The following is a 15,230-nucleotide window of genomic DNA, read 5'->3' as shown; positions in this document are numbered from 1 at the left end:
CCTGCCCAGGAGGTGTGGTATGATCAGACCATGTCCCTGCATGGTCAGACACAGCCATTACACAGGACACAGCAGGGGCACATTTATAAGATTATCTCAGCACAGGAACATTTTTTTTAATCACATCAAATTGTGGATTTTTAATTCCAAGATTCCTTGATTAAAATGAACCTTTGTTCATGGGAAAATCCATTTAAGTATGCTGATATCACCATATATACCGTATGAGCCTGCACACAGCCCCCTATATACCATACAAGCCCCCGCAAAGCCTCCTATATACAGTATGAGCCCCCACATAGGCTCCTAGGTGCAATATAAGTCCCAACATAGCCTCCTATATACAGTATAATCCCCCACATGGTATCTCTATATACAATATGAACCCTCACATAACCTCCTATATACAGTACGAGCCCCCACATAGTCTCTACATACAATATGAGTCCCCACATAACCTCCTACATTCAGTATGATTCCCCACATTCCCCTCCTATATGCAGTAAGAGCCGCCACCACATAGCCTCATATCATATATAGAGAATGAGCCCCAACATAGCCTCCTATATACAGTGAAGTCCCCACATAGCCTCCTACATTCAGCACCAGCCCCCACATAGCCTCCTTTATACAGTATGACCATCCACATAGCCTCCTATATACAGTATGAGTCACGACATAGCATCCTACATTCAGTATGAGCCCTAACATAACCTCCTATATACAGTATGAGCTCCACATAGCCTCCATATATTCAGTGTAAGTGCCACATAGCCTCCATATTTACAGTGTGAGACCCACATAGCCTTCATATGAACAGTGAGAGCCCTGCATAGTCTCCATATATACATTGTGAGCCCCACATAGCCTCCATATATACAGAATGAGCTCCACAAAGCCTCCATATATACAGTGTGAGCCCCACATAGCATCAATATATACAGTGTGAGCTCTACATAGTCTCCAAATATACAGTGTGATACCCACATAGCCTCCTATATAACAGGATCCCACACAGCCTCTTATATACATAGAAATATCCCATACACTTAAAAAAACAACACATATTGCTCTTGTTCCTCCATCATTCTGCTCTCTCAGACACACTGAGTCTCAGCAGCAGCGCAATGAAATTGCTGTCTCCCATGCTGCTTGGTGGAAAATGGAGCCGGCGGGCCTCATTCTCCACCAATGTATTCACCACTGTCTTCATCCTGAGTATGCAGATAGCGGTAACAGCAGGTGGTGGGAACTGATGGACAGGCGAGTGGAGGGCATGGTGTGGCTCATGGGCACCTGTTTCAGCCCTTCATCTGTCTTGGTCCACGGGACGGACTGGACAGTCAGAGGGCCGGAAGTGGCCTTCGGGCCACAGTTTGCCAGGTCTGCTCTAGATGATATAATATGATATTAAACTAAACAAGTTCTGGATCTCCAACTACTCTACAAAATGCTGTATATTGCTATCAAGCTTCATGTGGAAAAGCTTCTGAAGATACTACATTAAAATATTGGTATTTTTGGAATGGCATCACATGGGTTGCCAGCATTTGGGGCAAGGCAAGTAATGCACCCCTTAACCCAGCAATAATGTTCGCAGAGTGCCTCCTTGAAATAAATAATACCCGCTGAGTGGCCCCTTTGGAAAGTATTAATGACTACTTAAATGTATTTATGCAGGATTTTTATTCAGAGACAATTACCCAGTTCTGTGAGGAGACATAGACACAGCTATTCTGTTGGCAGAGACTTATGTTATGTTAAACAGACTCTGTTTTGCTGATTTGAACTGCAATTTGGAAAGAACCAGATGGAGCCCAAGGCCAGGGGGCAGTGCAGGCAATTGGTAGCAAGTGCCTGACAGGAAGTGGCTGATTCGGTGGCCATCTCGGGAGAGTGAGGTGAGAGCTGTAAGGAGGAGGACGTGTGACATCTCTGTCGAGCGGCATCCACGAAGTCGGGTGTTCCAGGGGAACAAAGACCCCACCAATTAGCAGAGGGTACCGTCCTGTTCCAGTTTCACCAGCACAAGAGATGTTTGGAGTGACCACGTCCACAGAAAGTAGCGGAGCTGAAATCTCTAGGATCTGACATCTGTGACACACCCATAGGGACTTACAGCAAGTCAGCTGTGGTATAAATACCTGTTAGAGACTCTGCTGCCCTTGGTCAAACAGCCGCTCGTCCAGACGTGCTTGATCTCTGCAACGACACAGCGACCAAACACAGATCGGTAAGGCCTGAGCTCAGACTCACCGCCAGGATTACGGTGGGAGTGTGCACGCACACACAGTTAGTTTGGTGCTAAACTGAGACTGGCAAAAACAGGCACTTGAATGCATCAGTGCCCATCAGACTCAGCTTTCTGAACTACTAGAGACTTACAGATACTACAGCATTAAAGGGGATCTACCAAAGTATACAGAGGTGATCATTGCACTCACATGGTCCTTAAAGTGCACAAAAGGTGTATAATTCAATAACTGGGTTCTACGTAGTGGCTTTAGAGTCCTTTGTTAAGTTTGGAACCTGCTGTGCTGCATCAACGATAGGTCACCTCTGGCATTCATTTGATTGTTCCAGTTTCCCAGGTAAATGCTTGGTAGCCGCACTAGGCAGGTGCACAACTAGGTAAGTTATAGTAACGTAGTCAACATTTACGTGCCTACTGGGTGTCTCAGCACAGTGGTCCGAGTTTAGCAGTAAAAGTTCATTTGACAAGTTTAGTGTTTACTGCTTTCCTTGTCCATGGCTTCGCTGTATCCTGGGGAGCCCACCCTGGTCCACAGATTACAGCTAGACAACCACAACCAACTGTATCCGCATCATGTTGACACTGATACAATGCAAACTGGTGCCTGACCGGAGATCTTGGACTCCTGGCCAGAAGATTGGTGCATGTGTACTGCCCCGGATATTCGGCAGTATTGATACCACTGCTGCTTTCTTTTTATTGTCATTTAAAATACTGATCCCTTAAAACTTTTGCGACAAGGGTAACCGTCCCTGGGGCCCCCTCTAACAATGCTATGCCACTGGTGGTGTGTAGTAAAACAAGTGCAGATTAAATGTGAGGCGATGCCCATAACAGCCAATGAGATTATTGCTCTAACTTCCAACCTGATGAAATGATTCTGTCCACACTGAAAGAATTGCTTGATGTTTTCACTATTATAAAAGAAAAAATAGATTTATTGATAGCTCCTTATATTTCTATGGGACAAAGGCCAATTTTATTCGGCAGCCTTGTGATCAGTATTTTGCATCAGTAAATGTAAGCCAAAAAACAGGAGCGAGTCCAAAATATGGAAGAATTGCAAATCTTTTCCTTATTCTATTTTTGCTTTATGCACTATTTTTTTCCTTAGTTAATGCAAAATATTGATCAAAATACTGTAATGTGAATGAGGTCTTCTACTGATGACCAGAGGTGCAACCTGAAGCATCTGAGTGCGAAATCTTAAGAGGGCTCGCTGCCCACACCTATCATGTAAACATAAGGGTGAATGACCTCGGGGAGATCAAAACATCCAACACCACGGAGACACCATCACGTGTTTCTCAACGCAAGCAATGAATAGCCAGGTCTTTCACCGGGAAGGAACAACCACGGGAAGGGCAGCATCCAATAAAGGAAAACCACCTATGCCAAAACATGGTATCCATCCACAGACAGCTGTTTCGGGGTATTTGCCCCTCATCAGTGTGGAGTAGGAAACTGGCTATTAGGAGCAGTGCCTAGTGAAAAGACTATAAACATAAGGGTGAATGACCTCGGGGAGATCAAAACATCCAACACCGCGGAGACACCATCACGTGTTTCTCAACGCAGTGTGAGAAACACGTGATGGTGTCTCCGCGGCTTTTCTACACACACCTATCATGTGACATTTATAGTTCTGTGGTTTTATATTGTGGACAGGCCTTTTGGGCCCCACAGGGAGCAAGGTGAAGGTGTAAAGATATCTGGCCTATCGCTATACTTCTTCTGATGTCAAAGTATACGAGTAAAAAAACTAAGATAAAACACCAATGTAAATAATGTCTGACTTCATCCTTGGGTTCTGTAAAACAATTAATGAAAAGTTCTTTCTAAATAGATTGCACTGGCTTCAGTTCGTGTATGTTATTTTTCACAACTCTGTTATATTTTGTGCCCTCATTTATCAGTTTTCCATTTGTTTAGTTATATTATAATGCAAGAAATGAAATAGAAAAGCTCTAGTGTGAACCTAACCTTACACAATTTTCTTTGTTATTCAATCTTACATCAGCTATTGCATCAAAGCAAAAAAATAGAAAAGAAAGAAAAGAAATAGAGGGTGACTAGAGAACTGTAGGCCCAATTTAACATTTTCCATATTTTTTAAGTCACTTTTCTTTTTTTTGTCTTAGTTGACAAATTGTGCAACAAATTCTTCAAAATGGCACCCATGGATTTTTGCTCATAGTCAAAATTGCGCTTTATTTTTGCCTTTAACCCATTTACGACTAATTAGCATCACATATTCCACTAAAATGTTGCAGAATTTGCACAAAATTTTAGACATACATAAATCACTCCACTAGAGTACATTTGCACAAAAAAGTAGCAATTTTTTAAAAAATTGTAATGGATGAATAAGTTGAAAAAATTTGGAAATCCCAAACACCACTCACAATAAGGCCTCCTTCACATATCCACATAAAAAAGTACTTGTGAGGCAATCCATTACAATCCATGTGGTTGTCCGGTGGACGTCCATGTGAACCAGCCGTGTGACACTTATCCGAATAGAATGAAGAATAGAAATTACAGATTTTTAGGTGCCAAAGATGTGCGAAGATAGATAAATAGATATCCATGAGATATATAATTAGTGCTTTGCGTGTGTAGTTTACTTTCCATGGATTAACCTAATAAATAAATTAAATTAATTACATGGGGTATCCACCATTTTTGCCAGCAAGAAAATGTAAAGCAGACAGCTGTGAGATGATATTATCTGGCTGGGAAGGGCCATGGTTATTGGGCCCTTACCACCCTAAAAATACCAGCCCACAGCCACCCCAGAAGTGGCGCATTAGGTGGCCAATTATGGCACTTCGCCTTCATTCTTCTCAATTGTCCTGGTGCTTTGGCACTCACAGGGTAATGGGGCTTGGGGATGATAACAGCTTTGAATTGTCCAAAAACACAGCTGGCATGAGTTTTGTGACAAATTTTCTGACAAGATTATATTAGTAGCACCTCTTGGTGTCTTTTTCCTGTTTGTTCAATTATGTAATCCATAGGTGTTGACTACTTTAATGACTTCCATAAAAAAATATTTGTTGCTTTAACCCCTTCGCGACATGCGCCGTACTAGTACTGCGCTGCCGGCACTGCATTTGTGCCAGCCGCAGTACTAGTACGGCACACCGATCACCGCGGTCTCGCGCTGAGCGCCGCGGTGATCGGGTGCGGGTGTCAGCTGTATATGACAGCTGACACCCCGCAGCAATGCCCACGATCGGCGCTAGTGCCGATCGCGGGCATTTAACCCCTCTGATGCCGCTGTCAGTAGCGACAGCGGCATAGAGGGGGAACGCGCAGGGACGGGGGCTTCCTGCGCTCTCCCACCGGAGCAACGCGATGAGATCGCGTTGCTCCGGTGATCCGGAAGGATCCAAGATGGCCGCGGGACTCCTTCCGGGTCATGAAATGACCTGGCTAGCCGGCGCCTGCTGAGTGCTGCTGAGAGCAGGCGCCGGAAACCACCTAAACTTCTCTGTCAGATCGTTGATCTGACAGAGTGCTATGCACACTGTCAGATCAACGATCTGATCTAACACAGTGATGTCCCACCCTGGGACAATAGTAAAAAGTAAAAAAAAAATATAGAATGTATAAAAAAAAAAAATAAATCCCCAAATAAAGGAAAAAAAAAACATTTCCCAGTAAATCCATTTATTTATGTAAATTAAAAAAAACCACATATTTGGTATCACCGCGTCCGTAACGACCCGCTCTATAAAACTATCCTGCTAGTTAACCCCTTCAGTGAACACCGCATAAAAAAAAAAAAAAAAGGCAAAAAACGCTTTATTATCATACAGGTGAACAAAAAGTGGAATAACACGCGATCAAAAAGACGGATATAAATAACCATGGTACCGCTGAAAACACCATCTTGTCCCGCAAAAAAAAAAGCCACCATACAGCATCATCAGCAGAAAAAATAAAAAAGATACAGCTCTCAGAATAAAGCGATGCAAAAACAATTTTTTTTATATAAAAGTTTTTATTGTGTAAAAGCGCCAAAACATAAAAAATTTATATAAATGATGTATCGCTGTAATCGTACTGACCTGAAGAATAAAGCTGCTTTATCAATTTTACCACACGTGGAACGCTATAAACGCCCCCCCTAAAAGAATTTCAGGAATTGCTGGTTTTTGTTCATTCTGTCTCTCAAAAATCGGAATGAAAAGCGATCAAAAAATGTCATGTGCCCGAAAATGGCACCAATAAAAACGTCAACTCGTCCCGCAAAAAAGAAGATCTCACATGACTCTGTGGGCAAAAATATGGATAAATTATAGCTCTCAAAATGTGGTGATGCAAAAACTATTTTTTCCAATAAAAAGCATCTTTTAGTGTGTGAAGGCTGCCAATCATAAAAATCCGCCAAAAAAATGCTATAAATGTAAATCAAACCCCCCTTCATCACCCCCTTAGTTAGGGAAAAATAATAAAATTTAAAAAAATGTATTTATTTCCATTTTCCCATTAGGGTTAGGGTTAGGGCTAGGGTTAGGGCTAGGGTTAGGGGTTAGGGCTAGGGTTAGGGTTGGGGTTAGGGCTAGGGTTAGGGCTAGGGTTAGGGCTGGGGTTAGGGTTTCAGTTAGAATTGGGGGTTTCCACTGTTTAGGCACATCAGGGGCTCTCCAAACGCGACATGGCGTCCGATCTAAATTCCAGCCAATTCTGCTTTGAACAAGTAAAACAGTGCTCCTTCCCTTCCGAGCTCTGCCGTGCGCCCAAACAGTGGTTCCCCCCCATATACGGGGTATCAGCGTACTCAGCACAAATTGGACAACAACTTTTGCGGTCCAATTTCTCCTGTTACCCTTGGGAAAAAAAATGTGGGGGCTAAAATATCATTTTCGTGGAAAAAAAAATATTTTTTATTTTCACGGCTCTGCGTTATAAACTGTAGTGAAACACTTGTTGGTTCAAAGTTCTCACAACACATCTAGATAAGTTCCTTGGGGGGGTCTAGTTTCCAATATGGGGTCACTTGTGGGGGGTTTCTACTGTTTAGGTACATCAGGGACTCTGCAAATGCAACATGACGCCTGCAGACCAATCCATCTAAGTCTGCATTTCAAACGGCGCTCCTTCCCTTCCGAGCTCTGCCGTGCGCCCAAACAGTGGTTCCCCCCCATATATGGGGTATCAGCGTACTCAGCACAAATTGGACAACAACTTTTGTGGTCCAATTTCTCCTGTTACCCTTGGGAAAAAAAATGTGGGGGCTAAAATATCATTTTTGTGAAAAAAAATTTTTTTTTTATTTTCACGGCTCTGCATTATAAACTGTAGTGAAACACTTGTTGGTTCAAAGTTCTCACAACACATCTAGATAAGTTCCTTGGGGGGTCTAGTTTCCAATATGGGGTCACTTGTGGGGGGTTTCTACTGTTTAGGTACATCAGGGACTCTGCAAATGCAACATGACGCCTGCAGACCAATCCATCTAAGTCTGCATTTCAAACGGCGCTCCTTCCCTTCCGAGCTCTGCCGTGCGCCCAAACAGTGGTTCCCCCCCATATATGGGGTATCAGCGTACTCAGCACAAATTGGACAACAACTTTTGTGGTCCAATTTCTCCTGTTACCCTTGGGAAAAAAAATGTGGGGGCTAAAATATCATTTTTGTGAAAAAAAAAATTTTTTTTATTTTCACGGCTCTGCATTATAAACTGTAGTGAAACACTTGTTGGTTCAAAGTTCTCACAACACATCTAGATAAGTTCCTTGGGGGGTCTAGTTTCCAATATGGGGTCACTTGTGGGGGGTTTCTACTGTTTAGGTACATCAGGGACTCTGCAAATGCAACATGACGCCTGCAGACCAATCCATCTAAGTCTGCATTTCAAACGGCGCTCCTTCCCTTCCGAGCTCTGCCGTGCGCCCAAACAGTGGTTTCCCCCCATGTATGGGGTATCGGCGTACTCAGGACAAATTGGACAATAACTTTTGTGGTCCAATTTCTCCTGTTACCCTTGGGAGAAAAAAAAATTGCGAGCTAAAACATCATTTTGTGGAAAGAAAAAATAATTTTTTAATTTTCACGGCGCTACATTCTAAACTTTAGTGAAACAATTGGGGGTTAAAAGTGCTCACCACACATCTAGATAAGTTCCTTAGGGGGGTCTTCTTTCCAAAATGGGGTCACTTGTGGGGGGTTTCTACTGTTTAGGCACGTCAGGGGCTCTCCAAACGCGACATGGGTTCCGATCTCAATTCCAGCCAATTTTGCATTGAAAAGTCAAACGGCGCTCCTTCCCTTCCGAGCTCTGCCATGTGCCCAAACATTGGTTTACCCCAACATGTGGGGTATCGGCGTACTCAGGACAAATTGTACAACGACTTTTGTGGTCCAATTTCTCCTGTTACCCTTGGTAAGATAAAACAAATTGGATCTGAAGTAAAAATTTTGTGAAAAAAAAGTTAAATGTTCAATTTTTTTTTTAAACATTCCAAAAATTCCTGTGAAGCACCTGATGGGTTAATACATTTTTTGAATGTGGTTTTGAGTACCTTGAGGGGTGCAGTTTTTAGAATGGTGTCACTTTTGGGTATTTTCTGTCATATAGACCCCTCAAAGTCACTTCAAGTGTGAGGTGGTCCGTAAAAAAAATGATTTTGCAAATTTTGTTGCAAAAATGAGAAATCGCTGGTCAATTTTTGACCCTTATAACTCCCTAACAAAAAAAAATTATGTTTCCAAAATTGTGCTGATGTAAAGCAGACATGTGGGAAATGTTGTTTATTAACTATATTATGTGATATAACTCTCTAATTTAAGGGCATAAAAACGAAAAATTTGAAAATTGCTAAATTTTCATAATTTTTGACAAATTTCTGTTTTTTTCACAAATAAATACAAGTCATATCGAAGAAGTTTTAGCACTACCATAAAGTACAATATGTCATGAGAAAACAATGTCAGAATCACCAGGATCCGTTGAAGCGTTTCAGAGTTATGACCTCATAAAGTGACAGTGGTCAGAATTGTAAAAATTGGCCCTGTTAAATTATCAAATCCACAAAAGAAAACCATTTCTTCAGGGGTCAGGATATATATACCGTAAGTTCTGTACCCTTTACAAAAACTTCAGGAAAAAAAACAGGTATGAGTTTTGTGTAAATTTGCACTGAAATCAGGGATGGTAAACCTTTTTTTCTGCCAAGGTCTATTTGAATTTTTATATATATAGTATATAATTATCAACTCTGAAAGTATCCTGCAATATTTGGTCAAACATTTAACCCCTTAGTGACAGAGCCAATTTGCAGCTTAATGACCAGGCCAATTTTTACAATTCTGACCACTGCCACTTTATGAGGTTATAACTCTGGAAAGCTTTAACGGATCCCGCTTATTCTGAGACTGTTTTTTTCATGACATATAGTACTCCATGTTAGTGGCAAAATTTCATCAACATCCTTGTGTTTATTTCTGAAAAAATGGAAATATGGTGAAAATTTTTAAAATTTTGCAATTTTCAAATTTTGCGTTTTTATGCCCTTAAATAAGAGAGATATGTCACACAAAATTCTTAATAAATAATATTTCCCACATGTCTACTTCACATCAGCACAATTTTGGAAACAAAATTATTTTTAAGGGTTAAAGTTTTAAGGGTTAAAAGTTAACAAGCGATTACTCATTTTTACAACAAAATTTACATAACTATTTTTTTAAGGACCATCTCACATTTAAAGTCACTTTGAGGGGTGTACATGACAGAAAATACCCAAAAGTGACAGCATTCTAAAAACTACACCCCTCAAGGTGCTCAAAACCACATTCAAGAAGTTTATTAGCCCTTTACGTGCTTTACAGGAACTAAAGCAATGTGGAAGGAAAAAATTAAAATTTAACTTTTTTTTTTACAAACATTTTACTTCAGAACCAATTTTTTTTTATTTTCACAAGTGTAAAAAGAGAAAATGAACCACAAAATTTGTTGTGCAATTTCTCCTGAATACGCTGATACCCCATATGTGGGGGTAAACCACTGTTTGGGAGCATGGCAGAGCTCGGAAGGGAAGGAGCGCCGTTTGCGTTTTTCAATTCAGAATTGACTGGAATTGAGATCGGACGCCATGTCGCGTTTGGAGAGCTCCTGATGTGCCTAAACATTGAAACCCCCCCCCCCCCCAAGTGACACCATTTTGGAAAGTAGACCCGCTAAGGAATTTATCTAGATGTGTGGTGAGCACTTTGACCCCCCAAGTGCTTCACAGAAGTTTATAGCGCAGAGCCGTGAAAATAAAGATTCATTTTTTTCTTCAAAAATTATTTTTTTCAATTATCACAAGGGAAACTAGCCTTCCCCCCCAAGGAGCTTATCTAAATGTGTGGTGAGCACTTTGAACCCCCAAGTGCTTCACAGAAGTTTATAATTTAGATTTTCACCCCCAAATTTTTACTTTCACAAAGGTAACAGGAGACCATAAAAGTTGTTGTTCAGTTTGTCCTGAGTACACTGATACCTCATATGTGGGGGGGGGGGGCACTGTTTGGGTGCACGGCAGAGCTTGGAAGGGAAGGAGTGCATTTTGCAATGCAAATTTTGATAGAATGGTCTGCGGGCGTCATGTTGTGTTTGGAGAGCCCCTGATGTGCCTAAACAGTAGAAACCCCCCACAAGTGACCCCATTTTGGAAACTAGGCCCCCAAGGAACTTATCTAGATGTATTGTGTGAACTTTGAACCCCCAAGTGTTTCACTAAGGTTTATAATGCAGAGCCATGAAAATAAAAAATCATTTTTTTCACAGAAATGATTTTTTTAGCCCGCAATTTTTTATTTTACCAAGGATAACAGGAGAAATTGGACCCCAAAAGTTGTTGTCCAATTTGTCCTGAGTACGCTGATACCCCATATGTGGGGGTAAACCACTATTTGGGAACACGTCAGGGCTTGGAAGGAAAGTAGTGATGTTTTGGAATGCAGAATTTGATGGAATGGTCTGCGGGCGTAATGTTGCTTTTGTAAAGCCCCTGATGTGCCTAAACAGTAGAAACCCCCCACAAGTGACCCCATTTTGGAAACTAGATCCCCCAAGGAACTTATCTAGATGTGTGGTGAGCACTTTGAACCCCCAAGTGCTTCACAGAAGTTTATAACGCAGAGCCGTGAAAATAAAAAATCCTTTTTTTTCCCACAAAAATGATTTTTTTTAGCCCCCAATTTTTTATTTTCCCAAGGGTAACAGGAGAAATTGGATTTTTTTTTCTGAAAAGGAGAAATGGTCAACATTAAAAAAAAACAAAAAACAATGCTTTCAGACCTCAAATAATGCAAAGAAAACAAGTTTATAATCATTTAGAAACAACAATACTAATGTTTTAACTCAGGAAGAGTTCAGAAATCAATATTTTGTGGAATAACCATGATTTTTAATAACAGCTTTCATGCATCTTGGCATGCTTTCCACCAGTCTTTTACACTGCTTCTGGCATGAAAATGTAAGCAGTTCTTCTTTGTTTGATGGCTTGTGACTATCCATCATCCTCTTGATTACATTCCAGAGGTTTTCAGTGGGGTTCAGGTCTGGAGATTGGGCTGCCCATGACAGGGTTTTGATGTGGTGCTCTAAAATTTCCTGGTAGACGGCTGCGCTGACTTTGGTCTTGATAAAACACAGTGGACCTACACCGGCAGATGACAACATGGCTCCCCAAACCATTACTGATTGTGGAAACTTCACACTAGACCTCCAGCAGCTTGGATTGTGGCCTCTCCGCTCTTCCCCCAGACTCTGGGACCTTGATTTCCAAGGCCTAGTGTGAAGAATCCACAATCAATGAAGGTTTCGGAAACCATGTCATCTGTTGGTGTAGGTCCACTGTGTTTTATCAAGACTAAAGTCAGTGCAGCCGTCTACCAGGAAATTTTAGAGCACTTCATGCTTCCCTGTGCTGAAAAGCTTATTGGAGATGGAAATTTCATTCTCCAGCAGGACTTGGTACCTGTCCACACTACCAAAAGTACCAATTGCTGCTTTTAAAACAACAGTATCACTGTGCTTGATTGGCCAGCAAACTCACCTATAGAGAATCTATGGGGTATTGTCAAGAGGAAGATGAGAGACACCAGACCCAACAATGCAGACGAGCTGAAGGCTGCTATCAAAGCAACCTGGGCTTCCATAACACCTCAGCAGTGCCACAGGCTGATCGCCTCCATGCCACGCCGCATCGATGCAGTAATTGATGCCAATGGATCCCCGACTAAGTATTGAGTGCATTTACTGAACACACATTTTAGTAGGCCAACATTTCGGATTTTAAAATCATTTTTTCACGCTTTTGTTATAAAGTATTCTAATTTGCTGAGATGATGATTATGACTAACAATGAAAACCCAAAAGTCATTAACATTAACAGAAATAAACAATTGAAATACATCACTCGGTTTGTAATGATTGTATTCTAATTTTGTGAGATGCACCTGTATGTTCAGACATTGAATATTTGAAATGTAAACTGCATTACTGATGAAATGCCACTTACTTCTATACTGCTGTTTTCAATTAATGCTGGATTTTATCTGTCCTTTAAATTTCTATACATTTAGCTTGGAAGAACTATGTTTGATGAAAAAAGTTAGGGTCCCATCAAAGAATGACACGTTGCCGTGGCCTGTGGGCACACAAAAATTGGCCAAATTGTGCACTAAGTACCTTATACTGTACAATGCACAATGTGCTTCACCCTATAGTTTATGGAAAGACGAGTAATCAGTAATATATTTTTAATAATACTAGATACTGCCAGCAGAGGGCAATAGAACCTTTACTACAAACTGTAGGCAAAAGCCAGCTTGGACAAGTAAGCTGGCATGGGGTGGGTGCGTTATGGTGTCAGGGGACACTGCAAGTCTTCTATGTCAAGGTAAATAATAGCACTATGAGCACAGGAGGCATGCAATTAATGGGTGCAGTGTTTATTCATTTATTATCTAAGGGATATAACATTACAGATTAGTAACAACAAAAATGATCCTGTTTTTGGTTTAAATAAAAAAACCATAAAAACGAATACAATACTCAATCTAACAAAATAATAGTATGATACAACCAAATGTTGGTGCACCTTCAGCTCCTAATATAATCTGACCCTGAGAGCTGGGGAAAACTTTGAAAGGAACACACGCTTCAATTGGCGCTATAACATCAGCGTGTTGGTCCACGAGTCCCTAAGGATCCTGGATTAGGTGAGTGTATGATGTTTTTTATTTTAAAACTTCTGGTGTGACTGTGGGGGAATCATAAAGTATGGGAGGCCCCTCATAAACTGTGGAGGTTACTAGGAGGGACACTGAAACAGTGTTGTGGGGCCCTCCTCATACATTGTAGGGACCTTGAAGTATGGGAGCCATTATATATTTTGGGACCTAATGTGGGGTCCATTATACAGTTTGGGGCCTACTGTGGGGGCCATTATACAGTGTGTGGACTACTGTGGAGACCATTATTGAGTGTGTGGACTATTATACAGTGTTGGCTCTACTGTGGAGGACATTATACAGTGTGAGGGCTACTGTGGGGGTAATTCTACTGCCTTTTGGGGGAGCAGTATGGACATTATACTGTGTATAGGGGAGCTGTGGCCCACATTAGTGTGTATAGGGGAGCTGTGGGCCCATCATACTGTGTATAGTGGAGCTGTGGGAGCATTTTACAGTGCATAGGGGAACTGTTGGCCCATTATACTGTGTATAGGGGAGCTGTGGCCCACATTACTGTGTATAGGGAGATGTGGAAGTATCAAAATGTGCATAGTGGAGCTATGTGCCCTTCACACTATGTATATGGGAGCTGTGTGTGCATTGTACTGTGTATAGGGGAGCAATTGGTCCATTATATTGTGTATAGGGGAGTTATGGGAGAATTATACTGTGTATAGCAGAGCTGTGGGCCCACCACACTGTGTATAGGGGAGCTGTGGCAGCATTATACTGTGTATAGAGGAGCTGTACATTGGGTGACTCAGGGGATATTATTAAATGTTAAGAGGGCACCTAAGAAGCATTAGTGTTATAGGGGCACTCAGAGTACAGTGAACATCAAAGATGAAAATGGGGCATTATTACTGTCTAGGATCAAAATGTGGGCACTGTTTTCTAAGGCATTAATATTTTCTAGGTAGCAATTTTACCATCTAGTAGGTACTGTGAGGCAGTGACTAGTGTTACATGTGAGAGTCACTGTATTATTCCTCCCAGGATGTGCACGGAGGCATATTGAGGCCATGAGAGTGCATTGCAGTCACAGGCGTAGCTGTGGTTGTGTTAAATATTAATTAATTGACATATTCTTGGTCTCAATCCTGTACCGAACATATTGTTTCATGCTGACGTTACAAAAGCTATTTATGTATATAGGAGCTCAGAGCATAAGTCCACTCCATATACAGGGTAACACGTGATCTGTAGAGAAGAGATATAAGTGTCTCTTAGGAGGGTGTGGGGGTCTTTTGTCACGTGGGACTGTCACCTCCCATCTCCACCTCATTCTCTCCATGGATGTCTGAAGAAGAAGCAACAGCTGATAGCTGCAGTCATGATGACCTTCAAACTCCAGACACACAGACAGATGACTTCCATTCAGGACTTGGGAAAGATGGGTAACTAATGCTAATCTCTACACATGGACAATCCGTTCGTAACTATTTTGATCTGTTTTATGTTTTTGCTGCAACCTGATTTTTCTATGGACAATCAATAAACCACTATACTTTTTATGTGAATATGACGACATTTTTCTTTTAAGAATAACGCACCTGGTTAAGTCCTGATTTAAATGAATGTGCAGAATAAGCATATTTAACATTGGCGAAGCCAGCCAGTTTTGATTTTTGTGCTATTTTTTTTTCGTGAATTTCCTTCATTTTTGCACACGGGGGGAAGACAGAAGAGTTTGCAAGATTTTGTGCAAGTATTCAGAAATTTCACTTCAAAACTTCAA

The sequence above is a fragment of the Ranitomeya variabilis genome, chromosome 5, assembly GCF_051348905.1.
Source record: "Ranitomeya variabilis isolate aRanVar5 chromosome 5, aRanVar5.hap1, whole genome shotgun sequence".
In the NCBI taxonomy this organism is placed as follows: Eukaryota; Metazoa; Chordata; class Amphibia; order Anura; family Dendrobatidae; genus Ranitomeya; species Ranitomeya variabilis.
This window is presented reverse-complemented; position numbering follows the sequence as displayed.